At 42.6% G+C, this 18,285-nt stretch overlaps 1 protein-coding gene across 14 annotated transcripts in view; it reads right to left on the bottom strand.

Moving 5' to 3' along the window:
• Pkn (serine/threonine-protein kinase N) overlaps positions 1–18,285 on the bottom strand; it is a 792,491-nt gene that overhangs the window by 253,546 nt on the left and 520,660 nt on the right. The window lies entirely within an intron of this gene.

Here is an 18,285-nt window from a genome sequence, read left to right as displayed (position 1 = left end):
AAGAGGTGTATATTTCAGCATATATATATATATATATATATATATATATATATATATATATATATATATATATATATATATATATATATATATATATATATATATATATATATATATATATATATATATATATATATATATATATATATATATATATATATATATATATATATATATATATATATATATATATATATATATATATATATATATATATATATATATATATATATATATATATATATATATATATATATACTTAGTTTACTCTAATCTTCACAGGACCATATTTCTTAATATTATTGACAAGTGGTGAACAGGTGACGTGAAGCATAAATTACCCTCGTGTAGCAGATAGACTTTAAACCCTACAGTAACCAACCAACCAGCTCGTCCACATCAGTGTCTGTCTACACACAAACCTGCTTACCAGCCTGACAGCTGGTGTGATCCACAGACATTAAACGTGTGGTGGTTCTTACGTAAATTCACTTTAACACGTCTAGTGTCTTAAAATATGTTGTATTGTAAGAAATAATTCAGAGAAGACAACATTATCATGATCAACTCACTCTCACACACACACACTCACACACACACACACACACTCACTCACTCACACACACACACACACACACACACACACACACACACACACACACACACACACACACACACACACACACACTCACTCACTCACTCACTCACTCACTCTCTCTCTCTCTCTCTCTCTCTCTCTCTCTCTCTCTCTCTCTCTCTCTTCCACCCTGGTCTTACAATGTTGTGCTCTGAGTCAATAAACGCTTACATACATACGAGTTTCCAGCTATCATTAGCAGGCACCCAGAGCACTTTACACTCACTTTCAATATACACTCATCAGTACTACCAGATAACATCCCTGACCACACCTCACAACTGTACCTCACCACTGCTTGAAGACTGCTTCTAGCCCTGACCACACCTCACAACTGTACCTCACCACTGCTTGAAGACTGCTTCTAGCCCTGACCACACCTCACAACTGTACCTCACCACTGCTTGAAGACTGCTTCTAGCCCTGACCACACCTCACAACTGTACCTCACCACTGCTTGAAGACTGCTTCTAGCCCTGACCACACCTCACAACTGTACCTCACCACTGCTTGAAGACTGCTTCTAGCCCTGACCACACCTCACAACTGTACCTCACCACTGCTTGAAGACTGCTTCTAGCCCCACACCTCACAACTGTACCTCACCACTGCTTGAAGACTGCTTCTAGCCCTGACCACACCTCACAACTGTACCTCACCACTGCTTGAAGACTGCTTCTAGCCCTGACCACACCTCACAACTGTACCTCACCACTGCTTGAAGACTGCTTCTAGCCCTGACCACACCTCACAACTGTACCTCACCACTGCTTGAAGACTGCTTCTAGCCCTGACCACACCTCACAACTGTACCTCACCACTGCTTGAAGACTGCTTCTAGCCCTGACCACACCTCACAACTGTACCTCACCACTGCTTGAAGACTGCTTCTAGCCCTGACCACACCTCACAACTGTACCTCACCACTGCTTGAAGACTGCTTCTAGCCCTGACCACACCTCACAACTGTACCTCACCACTGCTTGAAGATTGTTTCTAGCCCTGACCACACCTCACAACTGTACCTCACCACTGCTTGAAGACTGCTTCTAGCCCTGACCACACCTCACAACTGTACCTCACCACTGCTTGAAGATTGTTTCTAGCCCTGACCACACCTCACAACTGTACCTCACCACTGCTTGAAGATTGTTTCTAGCCCTGACCACACCTCACAACTGTACCTCACCACTGCTTGAAGATTGTTTCTAGCCCTGACCACACCTCACAACTGTACCTCACCACTGCTTGAAGACTGCTTCTAGCCCTGACCACACCTCACAACTGTACCTCACCACTGCTTGAAGACTGCTTCTAGCCCTGACCACACCTCACAACTGTACCTCACCACTGCTTGAAGACTGCTTCTAGCCCTGACCACACCTCACAACTGTACCTCACCACTGCTTGAAGATTGCTTCTAGCCCTGACCACACCTCACAACTGTACCTCGCCACTGCTTGAAGACTGCTTCTAGCCCTGACCACACCTCACAACTGTACCTCACCACTGCTTGAAGACTGTTTCTAGCCCTGACCACACCTCACAACTGTACCTCACCACTGCTTGAAGACTGCTTCTAGCCCTGACCACACCTCACAACTGTACCTCACCACTGCTTGAAGACTGTTTCTAGCCCTGACCACACCTCACAACTGTACCTCACCACTGCTTGAAGACTGCTTCTAGCCCTGACCACACCTCACAACTGTACCTCACCACTGCTTGAAGACTGCTTCTAGCCCTGACCACACCTCACAACTGTACCTCACCACTGCTTGAAGACTGCTTCTAGCCCTGACCACACCTCACAACTGTACCTCACCACTGCTTGAAGACTGCTTCTAGCCCTGACCACACCTCACAACTGTACCTCACCACTGCTTGAAGACTGCTTCTAGCCCTGACCACACCTCACAACTGTACCTCACCACTGCTTGAAGACTGCTTCTAGCCCTGACCACACCTCACAACTGTACCTCACCACTGCTTGAAGACTGCTTCTAGCCCTGACCACACCTCACAACTGTACCTCACCACTGCTTGAAGATTGCTTCTAGCCCTGACCACACCTCACAACTGTACCTCGCCACTGCTTGAAGACTGCTTCTAGCCCTGACCACACCTCACAACTGTACCTCACCACTGCTTGAAGACTGTTTCTAGCCCTGAACACACCTCACAACTGTACCTCACCACTGCTTGAAGACTGCTTCTAGCCCTGACCACACCTCACAACTGTACCTCACCACTGCTTGAAGACTGTTTCTAGCCCTGACCACACCTCACAACTGTACCTCACCACTGCTTGAAGACTGCTTCTAGCCCTGACCACACCTCACAACTGTACCTCACCACTGCTTGAAGACTGCTTCTAGCCCTGACCACACCTCACAACTGTACCTCACCACTGCTTGAAGACTGCTTCTAGCCCTGACCACACCTCACATCTATCCTTCAAGAGTGCATTGTGGACCCATAGTTACTACAGTTAATATCCCAACGTATAATACCACCAAAGAACTTAAAATCCATTTTGATTTTAAACTAAAGCTCTCACACTATGGCAAACATGCCTAAACTTTTAATGTAAAACGTACGATAAAACGCTAAACCTGCATGGTAACAGAGGGCAGCTCCAGCTCCTTCGATCAAAAGCCCTTCATTAAGTTTTACCAACATGCTGAATACTGAACAAAAACAACACTTACCTTTCCCAGTTCAACACATCAATGTCATCAATTAGCTCAACATACCTGGAAAAGAAATAAATTATATTGACGGTATGCCATTATTACTGTCATGGGGAAGCACTAAACCCCTAAGGGTCATGCAGTGCCTGGCAAATGAGAGGTAATCTGGTTTAATCCAAGTAAGGGAAGGACAACTTTAATTCCTCTGCTTGTAGGCTACTGAAAACTGTGATATAACTTTATGATCACTAACATAATAATAATAATAATAATAATAATAATAATAATAATAATAATAATAATAATAATAATAATAGCAGTAACCAGTTTCGGGGAAATCTGTTATCTGTACTCGAGTCCTGGAGGGTTGGAAGTAGAGTGCCTGCACTCTGAAGGAGAGGTGAGGATGATGCAGGTCAGAGGGTCATTTACAATGTAATGTCAGCACACTTCTGACAAGACAGTCAGTGAATGAATGATGGTTAATGTGTTTTCTTCTTTGGGTCAACCTACCTCGGTGGCAGACAACACGTGTGTTAGAAAAAGCTCCTCAGTACTACTGTGTACACTGTGTAACTACCTCAGTACTGTGTACATTGTGTAATTAGCTGAGTACTGTGTACATTGTGTAACCACCTCAGTACTGCTGTGTACATTGTGTAACCACCTCAGTACTGCTGTGTACATTGTGTAACCACCTCAGTACTGCTGTGTACATTGTGTAATCAGTTGAGTACTGTGTACACTGTTTAATCAGCTGAGTACTGTGTACATTGTGTAACCACCTCAGTACTGCTGTGTACATTGTGTAATCAGCTGAGTACTGTGTACACTGTTTAATCAGCTGAGTACTGTGTACATTGTGTAACCACCTCAGTACTGCTGTGTACATTGTGTAATCAGCTGAGTACTGTGTACATTTTTATAAATATTTAATAACTTGTGTAACTTGCTTAATGATGCTAAGTGCCTGCAGTGGTAATGTACTTATGTAGTATTATAACTAGCACCAACTGGATGACTATGGTAGTGCCTAATATAACTAGCACCAACTGGATGACTATGGTAGTGCCTAATATAACTAGCACCAACTGGATGACTATGGTAGTGCCTAATATAACTAGCACCAACTGGATGACTATGGTAGTGCCTAATATAACTAGCACCAACTGGATGACTATGGTAGTGCCTAATATAACTAGCACCAACTAACTTCCAGGCTGACCCTTGTGTCACCTTCCTAGCCTAGGATTGTGACACCTTACTCTCGTATTTACACCTTCTCATCCTCTCCATGCTTCTCTCATGCTCCTAGCCAAGCAACTCAACTATATGACTAACCCTCTAGCAACAAGCACCTTAATAATGACCAGCCTTCTAGCAACAAGCACCTTAATAATGACCAGCCTTCTAGCAACAAGCACCTAAATAATAACCAGCCTTCTAGCAACAAGCACCTTAATAATAACCTGCCTTCTAGCAACATGCACCTTAATAATGACCAGCCTTCTAGCAACAAGCACCTTAATAATGACCAGCCTTCTAGCAACAAGCACCTAAATAATAACCAGCCTTCTAGCAACAAGCACCTTAATAATGACCAGCCTTCTAGCAACATACACCTTAATAATGACCAGCCTTCTAGCAACAAGCACCTTAATAATGACCAGCCTTCTAGCAACATGCACCTTAATAATGACCAGCCTTCTAGCAACATGCACCTTAATAATGACCAGCCTTCTAGCAACATACACCTTAATAATGACCAGCCTTCTAGCAACATGCACCTTAATGATGACCAGCCTTCTAGCAACAAGCACCTTAATAATGACCAGCCTTCTAGCAACATGCACCTTAATAATGACCAGCCTTCTAGCAACAAGCACCTTAATAACGACCAGCCTTCTAGCAACAAGCACCTTAATAATGACCAGCCTTCTAACAAGCACCTTAATGCCCATCCTTTTAGCAACAAGCACCTTAATGACCATCCTTCTAGCAACAAGCACCTTAATGGCCAGCCTTCTAGCAACAAGCACATTAATGGCCAGCCTTCTAGCAACAAGCACATTAATGGCCAGCCTTCTAGCAACAAGCACATTAATGGCCAGCCTTCTAGCAACAAGCACATTAATGGCCAGCCTTCTAGCAACAAGCACCTTAATGACCAGCCTTCTAGCAACAAGCACATTAATGGCCAGCCTTCTAGCAACAAGCACATTAATGGCCAGCCTTCTAGCAACAAGCACCTTAATGGCCAGCCTTCTAGCAACAAGCATCTTAATGACCATCCTTCTAGCAACAAGCACCTTAATGACCAGCCTTCTAGCAACAAGCACCTTAATGGCCAGCCTTCTAGCAACAAGCACATTAATGGCCAGCCTTCTAGCAACAGGCACCTTAATGTCCAGCCTTCTAGCAACAAGCACCTTAATGACCATCCTTCTAGCAATGAGCACCTTAATGACCAGCCTTCTAGCAACAAGCACCTTAATGACCATCCTTCTAGCAACAAGCATCTTAATGACCATCCTTCTAGCAATGAGCACCTTAATGACCAGCCTTCTAGCAACAAGCACCTTAATGACCAGCCTTCTAGCAACAAGCACCTTAATGACCAGCCTTCTAGGAACATGCACCTTAATGACCAGCCTTCTAGCAACAAGCACCTTAATGACCATCCTTCTAGGAACATGCACCTTAATGACCAGCCTTCTAGCAACAAGCACCTTAATGACCAGCCTTCTAGCAACAAGCACCTTAATGACCATCCTTCTAGCAACAAGCACCTTAATGACCAGCCTTCTAGCAACAAGCACCTTAATGACCAGCCTTCTAGGAACATGCACCTTAATGACCAGCCTTCTAGCAACAAGCACCTTAATGACCATCCTTCTAGGAACATGCACCTTAATGACCAGCCTTCTAGCAACAAGCACCTTAATGACCAGCCTTCTAGCAACAAGCACCTTAATGACCAGCCTTCTAGCAACAAGCACCTTAATGACCAGCCTTCTAGCAACATGCACCTTAATAATGACCAGCCTTCTAGCAACATGCACCTTAATAATGACCAGCCTTCTAGCAACATGCACCTTAATAATGACCAGCCTTCTAGCAACAAGCACCTTAATGACCAGCCTTCTAGCAACAAGCACCTTAATGACCAGCCTTCTAGCAACATGCACCTTAATAATGACCAGCCTTCTAGCAACATGCACCTTAATAATGACCAGCCTTCTAGCAACATGCACCTTAATAATGACCAGCCTTCTAGCAACAAGCACCTTAATGACCAGCCTTCTAGCAACAAGCACCTTAATGACCAGCCTTCTAGCAACATGCACCTTAATAATGACCAGCCTTCTAGCAACATGCACCTTAATAATGACCAGCCTTCTAGCAACAAGCACCTTAATAATGACCAGCCTTCTAGCAACATGCACCTTAATAATGACCAGCCTTCTAGCAACAAGCACCTTAATAATGACCAGCCTTCTAGCAACAAGCACCTTAATGACCAGCCTTCTAGCAACAAGCACCTTAATGACCAGCCTTCTAGCAACATGCACCTTAATGACCAGCCTTCTAGCAACATGCACCTTAATAATGACCAGCCTTCTAGCAACATGCACCTTAATAATGACCAGCCTTCTAGCAACATTCACCTTAATAATGACCAGCCTTCTAGGAACAAGCACCTTAATGACCAGCCTTCTAGCAACATGCACCTTAATAATGACCAGCCTTCTAGCAACAAGCACCTTAATAATGACCAGCCTTCTAGGAACAAGCACCTTAATGACCAGCCTTCTAGCAACATGCACCTTAATAATGACCATCCTTCTAGCAACAAGCACCTTAATGACCAGCCTTCTAGCAACAAGCACCTTAATGACCATCCTTCTAGCAACAAGCACCTTAATGACCAGCCTTCTAGCAACAAGCACCTTAATGACCATCCTTCTAGCAACAAGCACCTTAATGACCAGCCTTCTAGCAACAAGCACCTTAATGACCATCCTTCTAGCAACAAGCACCTTAATGACCAGCCTTCTAGCAACATGCACCTTAATAATGACCAGCCTTCTAGCAACATGCACCTTAATAATGACCAGCCTTCTAGCAACATGCACCTTAATAATGACCAGCCTTCTAGCAACAAGCACCTTAATAATGACCAGCCTTCTAGCAACATGCACCTTAATAATGACCAGCCTTCTAGCAACAAGCACCTTAATGACCATCCTTCTAGGAACAAGCACCTTAATGACCAGCCTTCTAGCAACATGCACCTTAATAATGACCAGCCTTCTAGCAACAAGCACCTTAATAATGACCAGCCTTCTAGCAACATGCACCTTAATAATGACCAGCCTTCTAGCAACAAGCACCTTAATGACCATCCTTCTAGGAACAAGCACCTTAATGACCAGCCTTCTAGCAACATGCACCTTAATAATGACCAGCCTTCTAGCCAGCCTTCTAGGAACAAGCACCTTAATGACCAGCCTTCTAGCAACACCTTAGCACCTTAAACATGACCAGCCTTCTAGCAACAAGCACCTTAATAATGACCATCTTTCTAGGAACAAGCACCTTAATAATGACCAGCCTTCTAGCAACATGCACCTTAATAATGACCAGCCTTCTAGCAACAAGCACCTTAATAATGACCAGCTTTCTAGCAACAAGCACCTTAATAATGACCAGCCTTCTAGCAACAAGCACCAGCCTTAATTAATGACCAGCCTTCTAGCAACATGCACCTTAATAATGACCAGCCTTCTAGCAACAAGCACCTTAATAATGACCAGCTTTCTAGCAACAAGCACCTTAATAATGACCAGCCTTCTAGCAACAAGCACCTTAATAATGACCAGCCTTCTAGCAACAAGCACCTTAATAATGACCAGCCTTCTAGCAACATGCACCTTAATAATGACCAGCCTTCTAGCAACAAGCACCTTAATAATGACCAGCCTTCTAGCAACAATCACCTTAATGACCAGCCTTCTAGGAACAAGCACCTTAATGACCAGCCTTCTAGCAACAAGCACCTTAATAATGACCAGCCTTCTAGCAACAAGCACCTTAATAATGACCAGCCTTCTAGCAACAAGCACCTTAATGACCATCTTTCTAGCAACATGCACCTTAATGACCAGCCTTCTAGCAACATGCACCTTAATGACCAGCCTTCTAGCAACAAACACCTTAATAATGACCAGCCTTCTAGCAACATACACCTTAATAATGACCAGCCTTCTAGCAACAAGCACCTTAATAATGACCAGCCTTCTAGCAACATGCACCTTAATAATGACCAGCCTTCTAGCAACAAGCACCTTAATAATGACCAGCCTTCTAGCAACAAGCACCTTAATAATGACCAGCCTTCTAGCAACAAGCACCTTAATAATGACCAGCCTTCTAGCAACATGCACCTTAATAATGACCAGCCTTCTAGCAACAAGCACCTTAATAATGACCAGCCTTCTAGCAACAAGCACCTTAATAATGACCAGCCTTCTAGCAACAAGCACCTTAATGAAAAACACATTAAAGCACAGATAAACAGAACAAAAAACTTCTTGACACGTCTGGCAACATGGTAACTGAGCAATACCAGAAACCGTTCAAATCTGTATGAGGGCGTTGGGCGGGTGTCAGTACGTGATGTATGGGATGGGTGTGGGTGTAAGATAGGTGACAGTGGAAGGTGGATAAGACAGATGTGTGTATGGGGGGGGGGGAGGAAGTGTCAGTGGGAGGTGCATGGGACAAGTGTCAGTGGGAGGTGAATACTACAGGTGTGGTCCTACATGTGCAGAATAAATGAGGGAAACTCCCATTAACTTGGTGCAAAGTATGGTGTGTGTGTGTGTGTGTGTGTGTGTGTGTGTGTGTGTGTGTGTGTGTGTGTGTGCACGCATGCACAACCAAGCAGGAGTGGGTGGGCAAGGTGTGGGCAGGAGCACAGTGGGTGTGATGTGGGTGAATGTCGCTGGCTGACCTCCCTGGTGTCTACACACCCACCTACTACATACAATCATAAATACATACAACATACATACACTTAAATAATGAATATCTACGGCTATTTTTAAAAATATACTTGTAAAACAAACTGCCAGAGACTACACCATAATAACCAAAGAAAACTACAACATAACAAATTAGAAAATAATGAAAACTGTGGGTAAAGTTGAATAACGGATGTAGGAGAGGTTGTAGAGCCCAGCATATGTTTAATAATGTGACCAAGATAACTCTGATGTAGGGGAGGTTGTAGAGGCCAGCATATGTTTAATAATGTGACCAAGATAACTCTGATGTAGGAGAGGTTGTAGAGGCCAGCATATGTTTAATAATGTGACCAAGATAACTCTCAACTCTGAATTGGGGATGGAAACAGAAATATATAAAATTACTGTCAATGACTGCAAAAAAATCTATACAGTCTCAAGAAGACACAGCTGTGTGTGTGTGGGGGGGGGGCTCCCCCTCTCAAGATGGTGACTGACCTTTATGGGTTTATTAACTCCACATAAACCTAATATTACTACAAACTCAAGGCAGGTCATAATAAATGAGTGTCAAGGCATAAACAGAAGGAAGGAAAACTTTCCTTGTATCTGGTCTTCAATGTTCAGTTTATCATTCATATGTTTAGAAATTCCACTGATTGTAGCACACACACACACACACACACACACACACACACACACACACACACACACACACACACACACACACACACACACACACACTACCTCTTCCTGTATACCAGTCCAGCATATAACAGACTAATAATGGGGAGTAAGCGAGATGGTAGTGAGTGGCCGGTAATGGTAATCATGGTGGATACAGACAAGATTACTTTACCGTGATAGCAACAAAAACAGACAATTCTGTAACCATCGGACTTTGACTGTCGTTTCAAAATCAATTAACCTAGCGGATTTTGTTCTGTATTTCCAAACTCCATCATACGTAGGGTGAACTGTAAATGTTTTCTAGCTGTGTAATATATTAGATGCACGTGCAACACCCAGATATCTTTATTCTGAATATGTTTCACCAACCAGTTTCTTTTTCATTACAAAGATTATATACTGGAGACAGTGGAAGATGTGGGTAATCAGTCCCTCAGTCTTGAAGGTGTTCTGTATCTCAGTCTGGTTGAATCTGAAGATGCAGGAAGATGGACACCCATATACTGAATTCAAAATATACACGTATGTTACAATTGAGCTCATTACCTTTGTAAATTCTCATGATTAATGTGTTTATGATTCATTACCTTTGCAATTATTCATGAGTTTGACCAGCTCTACCTGGAGCTCATTACCTTTGTAACTTGGTCATGATTATGACCAGATCTAGTTCATTACCTTTGTAACTTGGTCATGATTATGACCAGATCTAGTTCATTACCTTTGTAACTTGCTCAGCTATCAAAACTTTGGAGTCCAGTCCCTGGACCAATTATGTACCTCTGTAATCTTTTGACTACCGCCCACAGGATGGGTATGGGGTGCATAATAAACATATTAAACTAACTAACTGTTACAATTGTGACTAATTCATCAACTTGTTGGCACTGTATACCATTAATGTTATGATACCTGTCTTTTGCAGCACCAATTTTTGTGGTCTGCTTCTTGCTCTGCTTTGTTTACTTTCTCGTAAGTTTCTATGATCATTTGATATACCTTTGATGAGTTTCAAGAGTCTTTCTACTCTCAGAGAGCCCAGCCATGACCAGGTTTGTCTGGTGCTTGCTTGGTCAACCAGGCTGAAGCTACTAGAGGCCTGCTGCCACACATATCCATCACAGCCTGGTTGATCTAGCACCTGGTGAAGATACTTGTCCAGTTTCCTCTTGAAGACTTCTATACTTGTTCCAGCAGTGTTTCTGATATCTTCTGGTAAGATGTTGAATAATCTGGGCCCACGAATGTTGATACAATGTTCTCTTACTATGCCCAATGCACTCCTGGGTTTATTTTGCACTTCCTCCCATCTCTCTCACTCCAGTATGTTGTTATGGCAGTGTGCAGAGTTGGGATCAGGCCCTTGAGTACTATCCACTGGAGCAGAGGAGAGAACTCCTCCACTCCAGTGGCTACATAGTGTATTCAGTGTCTTCCATCTTCAAAATTCTTAGTTCACAACATTTACCCTATTTTTCACTTGTTGCCCATAATTTTCCCACTTCTATTATATGGTTTGAATATATGGTTTAGAAAACCGACAAGTTGATAAATGAGACATTTGTGTCTCATTTATCCATTATGAAGTACTTATCAACATTTTTAATTCAACCTCCATTTATTCCTCAATTTATCTCAGTTTTCCTCCAGATTTAGTCATGTTGATTTCCTTCATTGTATTTGTTTTTGTGTAATACTGTACGTACAAATATAATCATATAGTTATTTCTCCAAGTTATTTGTATGCTTTAAAAAATATTATTGAGAAAATACAGATACTTGTGGGTGCCTGCATGTGACACTGTCTGGTGAAGACTGTTTCTTTATCAATTATTTCTTGATACTTTCTTTCTTCTTTCTTTCAACACACTGACTGTATCCCACTGAGGCAGGGTGACCCAAAAAAACAAAACAAAACTGAAAGTTTCTCCTTTTAAAGTTAGTAATGTATACAGGAGAAGGGGTTACTAGCCCCTTGTTACTGGCATTTTAGTCGTCTCTTATGACATGCATGGCTTACGGAGGAAGAATTCTGTTCCACTTCCCCATGGAGAAACTTCTTTCTTTCCTTCTTATACATAGTAATAAATCTGTCAAATATTCCTATATTTTCTAGGTTCCAGATTATCCTTAACTGAGGATCATGAGTGAGTTTACTGAGGTGCACCTCGACTGTCTTCATGCTACCTCCAATCTGTCTCCTACATGCTACCTCTACTGTCTCCCACATGCTACCTCTACTGTCTCCTACATGCTACCTCTACTGTCTCCCACATGCTACCTCTACTGTCTCCCACATGCTACCTCTACTGTCTCCCACATGCTACCTCCACTGCCTCCTACATGTTAAGAAGTATCCTTTCTCTTTAGCCTGCCCACTCCACCACCCACACCTGCCCACATCACCTCAATACCCGTCCCAGCCCATGGGCACCCACTTAACATCCTACACCCTCCCAGCCTTGCCCACAACATTTCAACCTGCTCCCTCAACTGCCCACATCTCCTAAGCACTCGTCCTAGCCATAGTCATCCACCTATTATCCTACCCACCACCCACCATTGCCCACTAAAGCACCACCCAAAATCCACACCCTGTCTCTCACTTGTGGCCCAAACACACACTTTTCCTTCTCCAGTCTCCCACCCGGCCACCACCCATTCTATGGGTGGTAGCCAGGTGGGAGGAATGGGTAGGTGGAGATAGTAATCCTGGTGCCATTATGGGAGCCTGTGGTCAGGCCCTCATTGAGATAACACATTAAACAATGAGAGAAATAGAGTAAGAATGGAGGAGGGGAGTGAACATAAGCAGTGTAGGTGGGGCAGTAACCTTATGATAAGAGGTGAAGGCTTTACTGCAGAATGTTTCTAGCCCTAATGTGTGAATATACTTCGTCAGATTGCAAAAACAGCAGTAAAATTCAGAAGTAAAATAGAACACACAGCAGATCCATCAACAACAACAACAATGAATGGTGAAAACCCCTCCCATGTACCAGTTCACAATTAATAGCAACCATACCAATATAATTAATATTAATGATTCTAATACCATCAACACTAACTTCATTAATAACAAGACTATACCACCGTGAGTACCACTACCACCATCAATACCACCGCCATCAATACCACCACCAGCACCACCACCATCAATACCACCCACCACTTCCACTTCCATTAATCAACATCCATACCAACACTAACCATCAACATCACCACCAACACTCACCATCAACATCACCACCAACACTCACCATCAACATCACCACCAATACTAACCTTCATCACCACCAATACTAACCTTCATCACCACCAACACTAACCATCAACATCACCACCAATACTAACCTTCATCACCACCAACACTAACCATCAACATCACCACCAACACTAACCATCAACATCACCACCAATACTAACCTTCATCACCACCAATACTAACCTTCATCACCACCAACACTAACCATCAACATCACCACCAATACTAACCTTCATCACCACCAACACTAACCATCAACATCACCACCAACACTAACCATCAACATCACCACCAATACTAACCTTCATCACCACCAACACTAACCATCAACATCACCACCAACACTAACCTTCATCACCACCAACACTAACCATCAACATCACCACCAACACTAACCTTCATCACCACCAACACTAACTATCAACATCACCACCAATACTAACCTTCATCACCACCAACACTAACTATCAACATCACCACCAATACTAACCTTCATCACCACCAACACTCACCATCAACATCACCACCAACATCACCACCAATACTAACCTTCATCACCACCAACACTAACCATTAACATCACCACCAATACTAACCTTCATCACCACCAACACTCACCATCATCACCACCAACACTCACCATCAACATCACCACCAACACTCACCATCAACATCATCACCAACACTCACCATCAATATCACCACCAATACTAACCTTCATCACCACCAATACTAACCTTCATCACCACCAACACTCACCATCAACATCACCACCAACACTCACCATCAACATCACCACCAACACTCACCATCAACATCATCACCAACACTCACCATCAACATCACCACCAACACTAACCATCAACATCACCACCAATACTAACCTTCATCACCACCAATACTAACCTTCATCACCACCAACACTAACCATCAACATCACCACCAACACTAACCATGAACATCACCACCAACACTAACCTTCATCACCACCAACACTAACCATCAACATCACCACCAATACTAACCTTCATCACCACCAACACTAACCATCAACATCACCACCAATACTAACCTTCATCACCACCAACACTAACCATCAACATCACCACCAACACTAACCATCAACATCACCACCAATACTAACCTTCATCACCACCAACAATAACCACCAACATCACCACCAATACTAACCTTCATCACCAGCAACACTAACCATCAACATCATCATCAATACTAACCACCAACATCACCACCAATACTAACCTTCATCACCACCAACACTAACCATCAACATCACCACCAACACTAACCATCAACATCACCACCAACACTAACCATCATCACCACCAACACTAACCATCAACATCACCACCAACACTAACCATCAACATCACCACCAACACTCACCATCAACATCACCACCAACACTCACCATCAACATCACCACCAACACTAACCATCAACATCACCACCAACACTCACCATCAACATCACCACCAACACTCACCATCAACATCACCACCAATACTAACCTTCATCACCACCAACACTAACCATCACCATCACCACCAATACTAACCTTCATCACCACCAACACTAACCATCAACATCACCAACACTAACCATCAACATCACCACCAACACTAACCATCAACATCACCAACACTAACCATCAACCTCACCACCAACACTAACCATCAACATCACCACCAACACTAACCATCAACATCACCACCAACACTAACCATCAACATCACCAACACTCACCATCATCACCACCAACACTCACCATCAACATCACCACCAACACTCACCATCAACATCACCACCAATACTAACCTTCATCACCACCAACACTCACCATCAACATCACCACCAACACTCACCATCAACATCACCACCAACACTCACCATCAACATCACCATCAACACTCATCATCAACATCACCAACACTCACCATCAACACTCACCATCAACATCACCACCAACACTCACAATCATCACCACCAACACTCACCATCAACATCACCAACACTAACCATCAACATCACCACCAACACTAACCATCAACATCACCACCAATACTAACCTTCATCACCACCAACATTCACCATCAACACTCACCATCAACATCACCACCAACACTCACCATCAACATCACCACCAATACTAACCTTCATCACCACCAACACTAACCATCAACATCACCAACACTAACCATCAACATCACCACCAACACTCACCATCAACATCACCACCAATACTAACCTTCATCACCACCAACACTAACAATCAACATCACCACCAACACTCACCATCAACATCACCACCAATACTAACCTTCATCACCACCAACACTAACCATCAACATCACCACCAACACTCACCATCAACATCACCACCAACACTAACAATCAACATCACCAACACTAACCATCAACATCACCACCAACACTAACCATCAACATCACCACCAACACTAACAATCAACATCACCACCAACACTAACCATCAACATCACCACCAACACTAACCATCAACATCACCACCAACACTAACCATCAACATCACCAACACTAACCATCAACATCACCACCAACACTAACAATCAACATCACCACCAACACTAACCATCAACATCACCACCAACACTAACCATCAACATCACCACCAACACTAACCATCAACATCACCACCAATACTAACCATGAACATCACCACCAACACTAACCATCAACATCACCACCAACACTAACCATGAACATCACCACCAACACTAACCATCAATATCACCACCAATACTAACCTTCATCACCACCAACACTAACCATCAACATCACCACCAATACTAACCTTCATCACCACCAACACTAACCATCATCACCACCAATACTAACCTTCATCACCACCAACACTAACCATCAACATCACCACCAAAACTAATCATCATCACCACCACCAACGCTAACCGTCATCACCACCAGCAGCGCTAACCGTCAACATCACCACCAATAACAGCCATCAACATCACCACCAACACTAACCATCAACATCACCACCAATACTAACCTTCATCACCACCAACACTAACCATCATCACCACCAACACTAACCATCAACATCACCACCAACACTAACCATCATCATCACCAACACTAACCATCAGCATCACCACCAACACTAACCTTCATCTCCACCAACACTAACCATCAACATCACCACCTCCAACACCAACACTAACTTGACTAATAAATACTCATATTCCTGCCTGTCTCCATGGGGAGTTGGAACAGAATTCTTCCTCTGTAAGCCATGTGTGTCGTAAGAGGCAACTAAAATGTCAGGAGCAAGGAGCCAGTAATCCCTTCTCCTGTATATATTACTAAATATAAAAGGAGAATTTATTTTTTTCTTTTGGGCGACCCTGCCTCGGTGGGATATGGCTGGTCTGTTGAAAGAAAGATTCCTCCCTGTACATGGTCAGGCTAAAAGGCAAAGTTTACTTGAATACCACCGTCCTTTAACCACTCTGAGGAAAATTATAGTAGTTTGTCCCTAAACATGACAAAATTGTCTTGCAAGGAGAATGTGCATGACAAACCAGACAACACAAGGTCTCTTCATCTAGCTAGAGAACACTGCTATAAATATTAAGTGTAGATGAAGTCAGGAGAGGAGAGAGAGGTCCCAATAAAGGAATATGATAAGTGCAAAATATTGGAGAAATAAAAGGGAAACTGAAAAGTGTCATCATAAGTAAATATTACCAGTGGTGTCTTAAGTCTTGGTACTTGTCTCATTTGTGTCTTTACTGGTAGATTCTGAAGAGAATTTTCAAAACTTTGATGAATTTAAAAGGCATGTAAAAGAAGAAAATTAAAAGCGAGCATCGAAAAGAGCAAAATAATGGAAGTAATAGAAAAGTACAGTGGACCCCATTTAACGATATTTTTTCATTCCAGAAGTATGTTCAGGTGCCAGTACTGACCGAATTTGTTCCCATAAGGAATATTGTGAAGTAGATTAGTCCATTTCAGACCCCCAAACATACACGTACAAACGCACTTACATAAATACACTTACATAATTGGTCGCATTGGGATGTGATCGTTAAGCGGGGGTCCACTGTATAGGTAATGAAAGACTAGATATCGACTGGAAAGAGTATTTAGGGAGTGAATGTATTTAGATATTTGGGAGCGAAAAATGAGATGAACCATAAAATAAACAAAGGGTAAAAGAAAGGTGGTGTAGTAAGGCATTTAAGGAAAGAAAAGTCCAGCTATGGCAGAAAAAAAGGTGAAAGTACCAGAGTATAATGGTATGCAAAAAACCTACATACCATTAGACTGAAAGCTTATGGTCCAAATCAGACCAAAACATTGTCATAAATTTCAGTCTCCTATGTGCAGGTTATTTGTGTATTGTTCCAGTGATGTTACTGTGCCTTTCTGTTCTTTCTCTGTAGTGGTACCAACACTTTTATATGGGTGTGAGGCATGGGTTTTAAATGTTGTAGTCAGGAAGAGGCTGAAGACAGTAGAGAGAGATATCATATCTGAGAGGAATGTGTAGTGTGAATATTATAAGGAGGATTTAGAGTTTGGCAATCACAAGACAGTGTGCAGTTACCAGATGTATAATTTAGAGACTAAGGAGGGGTTGTTTTAGATGGTTTGGGCATTTAGAGGGGTTGGAGCAAAATAGGTTAACCATGAGAGTTTATAATTCTGGTCTAACTCTATGTCATACACTATTTATTTGTAACATGAATGCATTTAAAATGTCTAAATATGGTTTGGTATATGGCTACTCTTTCTCAGAAATGGAAGGATTTCAAGTGGAAAAAAGGTGGTGCCTGAATCAATAAGTATATTATTATTATTACAATCAAACTATGCGCTAAACCTACAAGGGTCATACAGCACAAGTGGGTATATACCCTCAATTTCATATAAATAAAGTTGTGC

Source organism: Cherax quadricarinatus, chromosome 88, assembly GCF_038502225.1.
Source record: "Cherax quadricarinatus isolate ZL_2023a chromosome 88, ASM3850222v1, whole genome shotgun sequence".
Lineage (NCBI taxonomy): Eukaryota > Metazoa > Arthropoda > Malacostraca > Decapoda > Parastacidae > Cherax > Cherax quadricarinatus.
This window is presented reverse-complemented; position numbering and strand designations above follow the sequence as displayed.